Here is a 6,791-nt window from a genome sequence, read left to right as displayed (position 1 = left end):
AGGGAAAGAAAAGGTTTATGTTTAAAATTTTCCCAGTTTTCTAAAAGTGAGGACCACATTGAATCTAATGAGACATAAAGGTCAAAGGGCCCAAGCTTGGCTGAGGAGGCGCTGAGAGGTAGAGGTAAATTTTTATGGATCCTGCAGCAAGACATGAGAAAGAGGCTGATGAGTCTGAGGCGTTAGCTACATCTACTTTTGTACTTCTAAATGAGTATTCTCAAGGGAATTGTCTTTAGATTTCTTTAGGGTGAATACTGATAAATCATTGTGGATATAGTATGATCAATAACAAGTTTAGAATATCAATCTTTTTTCCCCTATTGAGCAAGAGGACAAAATAAGAGAAAGCGTATGATTTTCTGTTCAGTTGATGACGGTAGATGAATCAGAGATTGAACCTTCTCCTTCACATGTGCATTCTTGCTTGCTGACCCTGCTCCTTCGAACATAAACCTGCTTTCACTTTGGATTTATCATTATCAGTGGCATTGTGATTATCATAGTCACATAGGCTTGAAACTTGGGAATTATTTGTGGTTCTTCCTCCTCTTTTAGCACAATGTCCTTTGATTTTTTTTTTTTTTTTTTTTTGTCCAGCCACAGTTTCCTTATCTCAGGCTGCTTCCTTCCTAGCTACCCAGACTATTGTTAAAATTTAACTGACTCATTTCTCTTGCTCTCTCTTTGTATATACTACTGTCATTATAAAAGCTTCCTAAACTTTTGCATAGTGAACTCAGAAACCTTCACATTTCTCATAGGATCAATCACAGCTCTCCATTGGTAAGTAAGACCCTCACCCTCCACAGTCTGGTTTCTAGCTACCTTCCAAGTTTTATAGCAGCCATCTGCTCTGGGCTAATCATTATTCCTGTCACTGTCATACCTGCATCACACCTACACCATCCCACTTCTGTCCCCAGCAAATTAGCCCATCTTGATTCCCTGATTCTGGTTTTTAAAAGATCTGCTTTGATTCCAGCCTCCTCCTTCCCAGACTACTCTAACCTTTGACAATAACTCCATTTGTTCATTGCATTTTTGTTACAGTCATTGGACTCTTGATTTGTGCTACACAGATTTGTATTTATCTCAATGTTTTTAATTTTTCTCCAACAAGGTTGTAAATACTTCAAGTGCAGGTACATGTATACCTAAAATCTAACACATAAGGGATACTGAGTTACAAATGATTAGTGGTGGTAAAATACATTCCATGAGATCAATACCTTTTCCAAAATTGCAAAAGGTAAAGAGCTTAAGTCTTGACTACTCTGATAAAGAAGGAGTTGCTGCTTGGGCAGAGTTATAGGTATGAGCTGTTCCCATCGCCGATACTGTGCACCATAAATAAATTTTTAGAGACTTAGACTTGATAGCAGAAAAGCTTAATTCTGTCTATGCTTGGTTTTCCCTCTAGGTGCCAGGAAAAGCAAACGAATGTTAAGCTCTCCTTCCTAGTTGTTCAGTCTGTGCACTGCTGATAAAAAATTTGCTCCAAGTATTTTTGGCCTTGAAAAAGATCATTGCTTAACCTTTCCTCTTCTAGAACAGTGATTTTCAAACTTTTTTGTACAAGTACTCCCTTGTGTAGTTTTTAAAAAATAGTTTTAAAAGGAAACTCTATTCCTTTGCATATTTAAAGCTGTTTCTAAGTTTAAATTTTGGCAAAGGATATAATTTCCAGCATAAAATATTGACATTTTAAAACAAAATGTTTGAAATGTATCATTTTAAAACATGGTAATTTTCAATTGTGAAAATGCAAGGTCGTATTATTGCAATAATAATGAAAAAAGAGTATATTTTAGTCCGAATTGTCACACAAAGGACAAAAAGTAAAGGTAATGAAACTTATTGTACAAACTGACCATTCACTAAACTGAGAAAGTCCCCAATGATCACGTTAGTCACTTTCTAACCACCACTGGCGCCACCACATGCCTTCCCCAGAGAAACTTAGAATGTTGGGAATAGGGGGCTGGGCTGGAGGATGGGGGCCAATTTCATTAGATCAGAATGTTATACCCTTGAAGTTTGTTGTCATAGGATTTTACTACATATTTTTATGCCTAAAAATTATATTGGTCACACTATTATAAATTTTTGCCAAAATGTAAGTATATACATTTAAATTTTTAAATTTATTGTCAATGTAAGGCTGTGCTAAATTTTTTCCATACCGAGTCATTAAAATTATTTTACATAATTGATCAAAATATAAATATATTTAAACTTTCTATATTTATTAAATAAAATGTAAAATTTTTGAAAGTCCTCTTTTAATGAGATTAATATTTTCTGATTAGTTTATGTATCCTTGGATAAAGATAGCATTCATTGCTAGAATGAAAGAAGATTCAGCATTAATTCTATTTCTTTCATTTTTGTCTATGTAAATGCTGAAAAACAGCTCCTAAATAAAGAGATGGGAATGAAAGTAGCTTTAGCAAAGCAATTTTACTCAATTCTTTAAATTCAATGTCAAAAATCACATGTTTTAATTATCCTTCAGCTGACAGTATGTTTAGTTTATTCATTTTTTTTTTTTTTGTAGAAAACAGAGAAGGTAGGTAGCTGCCTAACTTTTAGAAGAGTTTGTAACTTAGTATTGTTCATTACCAAATTATAGGATGTAAACCCAAAAGGCTTTGCCAAGACTATCAAATGATTATTAATTGTACCTGTTACTCTTCCACTTAGAAAACTTTTATTTAATCCAGTATACTTTATCTAGTTGGAAAATCCAACCTGTTACTTTTGAAACACCTTTTCAGATGTATTTTTGATACAATTAATGCTTTAAGTATATTTTCATCATAATATATCTCATTAAATAAATACTTAATCAAAATCTTGGAGCTGCAGATTTAATTATTCTATTTATGGTTATGTGTCCACTATATAAAGAAATCAAGTCAAATAGCTATCATCTCTTCATTAAATCACATAATCACATCAGACTTTCTTTTTGTCAGAAAAAGTCTGACTTGAAAATTCAAATGTTGTGTTAATGAATTTTGAAGAACGTTATAAAAATCATTACAAATATCACAGAACTCCTCTTATAAGAGATTACTATAAGCAGTCAAAGTTTAAGATCCCATACGTTTAACATAATTTTTTAAAAAACAATATACTATTTCTCATTATTTAACTTGTAACATCACAATAATCTGTACACTGAGATTCTAAGTTATTTATAAAGCAAATAGATTGATAAGGCAGGATATTCTTTCAATAAAGGTGTGGGCATATATTGAATGAGAGTGTTTGGCTTATGGTAGAATTAGGAATCAAATAAAAAATAACATTAATATTATTTGATAGGATCAGACTTTTCTTGTAGAATGTTATTAAAACCTAACTGGTGTGGCAGCTAAAATCTAATTTATTTTCTGTTAATAGGTGATAGGAAATATAAATCATTTTATAAGATTATATAAATTAAGATTTGACTGTATCTGGAAAATATATTTCATGATAATATGAAAAGTTTTGTACGTAGGTTTTATTCAGTGCACCAGGAAAATTCTGGTAGTCCTTAAAAATAGTCCAAGTTACATTTAAAGTAATCAATGTCATTAAACTATTCCTGTTTTGACTGTTCAAAAGTACTTTTCTTTCTAGTGGGTGAGTGTTCTAAAGATGAGTATTTTAAATAGGGGAAAAAATTGCTTATGAGAAGAGCTGTTTGTAGCATTCAATATTTCTTACAGGTACTTGCTGATTTGTTAGTGGGGCTTTCATCAAGAGTGAGATATTGCTTCCCTGGCAGGAATCTGGAGATGGAAGTGGCCAATTTGTTAAGTAAAAATAACTTCCACTGCACCTCACTTTACCACATATCCAAATTTTGAACATTCTAACAATCCCCCAAATACTTCATCTCTAAACTTCCCTTAACAGAAATATAGAACAGGGAAGGTTGGAAGCTACAAGGACTAACACCTGTGTGCCCTGTGGACTTGTGTGCCTTCGGCTTGTAGAATGGGAGAAATATTGGGGATTTTCAGATTGCTTAGTTTGAGGGAAGAGTATGCATGAAGGATGAGAATATGGAAGAAGAGTCCTTTGAAATGACCATTGAAAGGTTTTGAAGTTCCCTTCAAAGGGGTAGACATACCCCATATGAAGATGTCTGGTTCAGAGTGTTGAAAATTCTGTCCTTATTCCTGTATGTTTCTAAAATGTTTTCATCGGTGATTTGTGCTTTTTTTTTTTTTTTGAGTTCACGTTTGACAAAAGCTCTCATTCAGGACTTCCTTAGTGGGTGCTGTGAAAGCTGGGTTAATCTTTTGTAGGAGGAGTATAAAACAAACTAACTTGCCCCTGCCTCATTAATGTCATAAAGCTTATCTGTCAACCAGCCAACACCAAGCCTCTTGAGTTCCCTTTATCTGATAATGTCAAGAACACCTGGGTTAGCATTCTTCCCACCTCCTTCTAGTGCTTATTCAGTCCTGAGCCATGTTGAAACTGCATACATACGACGTATAGTGTTAGGAAACAGTTTTCAGTGCAGACAGCTGAAACCCAGTCCCTCGCTGTGCTGAGTGTCCCAGCGATTGCACTGCTCTTCTGCGGGCTTGCTCCAAGTGTATGAAATGCGCCGGGGGGAACAATCACCACGACTTTTTGTTTGCTCTGTGTATATAGAGAGAAAAATGTGGGGACTTCAAACAGTAATTTGATGATTCAGGAAATTCAGGAAAGACAGGTAAAACATAATAAATAAGCCTTAAGTCATAAAACACATTAAATCCTTCACTCCTTATACAGGCAACTTCCTTCTGTTCTACCATGAGTGTTTGGGAGGAGAGAAGGAAGGGGAACTTATAAAAATTAGATGTAATAAAGGTCCGACTTAACAATTTAAAGCATTATTTTTTAAAATTAATTAATTATTTTAATTGAAGAAATTACTTAAAGTTCTCCCCGCCCCCGACTACCTCCTCCTCTTCCCTCCCCTCTACCTTCTGGTAACCACTAGTCCATTTAAAGCATTCTTATAAGTGATTTTTTATTCAACTGTATGGGGTGCAATAGAATCTTACACCATTTTTGATACCACAGTTCTTTATTCTTGAGAAAGGTTATTGATCCATTCAAAGATTACACTCTATTACATTTTCTATGGCTTTGCTGAGTTAAGTCATTTATTCCAATGCTCTATTTGACTGTCAGGTTTGGGGAAAAAAATTATGACTTCTCTTCAAGGTAGAATGGAATAAAGTATGCATTAGGAAATCTCAAGGCTGAGAGGGATCTGTACAAAGAAGCGGAAGAACTTGGAGACTGTATTCTTGGAATGCCTCATCCAGTGTACATTTCACTAAGCTTGGGTCCTTGGTCCTTACCTTGCTTTATTTTCTCCCTGTGACACATAAGAATTTATCACCTCCTTGCAAATGGTTTCTAAAATCTATTGCCCTGAACTCTCTCTTGAGTTCCAGAAGTTCTTCTCTACATGCTTACTGGATATTTCATGAGTGTCACCAGCATCTTAAAATTAATATGTTAAGAAACGAACATGTGGTTATCCCCTCCTCCAGCCTTTACTTCTGCCAACCTGCTCATCTCTCACATTCAGAATCTTTGGCAAAGCTGCCAGTCCCTGTTCTTTATGCTTATGGGGATGCTTCATTTGTCCACTGCAGGTATGCTGTGGCTTTCTGCCCTTGGAAGAAGGCTCTATGTATTACCCTTTGCATCTAGAATGACAAGTTTGCTAATGAAGCTGGAGGAAAATGTTATGCTTTCAGGTGATGATACCCAAGCCTGCTTGAATCAGCCCTTTTCTCTATTGCTCCCAAATGTAAGATCATATATCTGCCTGGTGCATCTGACATCTCTGCAAGGCTCTGGACTAGTTTGCTGTAGTTTTGGGAAAGAAAAGGCTTGGCTTCTGCCTTCTTGCACTCTGCATTTCATGTCTTCTGTTGGAGTGGGTGGGGTTTGACTCTCCTCGTGTCGAAGTGCACCTCTTTAGGTTCCCAGCCTTCATATTCAAGTGTGAAAGGCCTGCATAACTATGAGGTATCAAAAATTTTTCTTCTACTTCCCCACTTATAATTGATGCAAACCATTTCTGATATCCCCAGAATTACTGTGTCTTCTGAAAAACCCCTCCTTTAAGATAAGCGATGAATGGTTTCTTGTGTGGGCTATCAGATATATAGATGGACTATTTGGGACATGTATGTATGCAGTACTCCTAACTTCCTAATATCAGGGTCAGCTTGTGTGACTCTTGTGACTCAGTTATGAATATTCTGAGAGCTGTGGCTGGCTGCATCATCCTTTCTTGTACATTCTCAGATTCTACCATGTAGGGGCCACGCCTAAGACAGATAGCACAGTGGATATAGGGCTTTTTTGGAGTTCAGGAATGTCTATGGAAAATGAGGACATCAGTGGAGAAATCTTTTCCTTGGGTATGGTAGGTAGATGAGATACGCTCGCATTCTATTGGAAACTTTCAAAAAGATACTTCTAAAAAATCATTCTGTACTTAATAACAGATATGAGAAGATTCTAGGTACTTTTTTTTTTTTAGTTCAGATTGGTGACATACTATCATAATCATATTGTTTAAATTCAACCAACAAATACTTACTATTTCATTCTAAGGGAGAAAATAAGGCATACCCAAAGCAAGATAGCTAACTATGTAAATTAATTAACCAAGTCGCTTACTATGTAAATTAAGTTTAACAAGGGGACAAGAGCCTCAGTGCAGCTTGGTGTTTAAGAGCATAAGGGTTTGGGGTCAGATCTGGATTTCA

This window comes from Pteropus alecto, unplaced genomic scaffold (assembly GCF_000325575.1).
Source record: "Pteropus alecto unplaced genomic scaffold, ASM32557v1 scaffold24, whole genome shotgun sequence".
Classification (NCBI taxonomy): Eukaryota; Metazoa; Chordata; class Mammalia; order Chiroptera; family Pteropodidae; genus Pteropus; species Pteropus alecto.
This window is presented reverse-complemented; position numbering follows the sequence as displayed.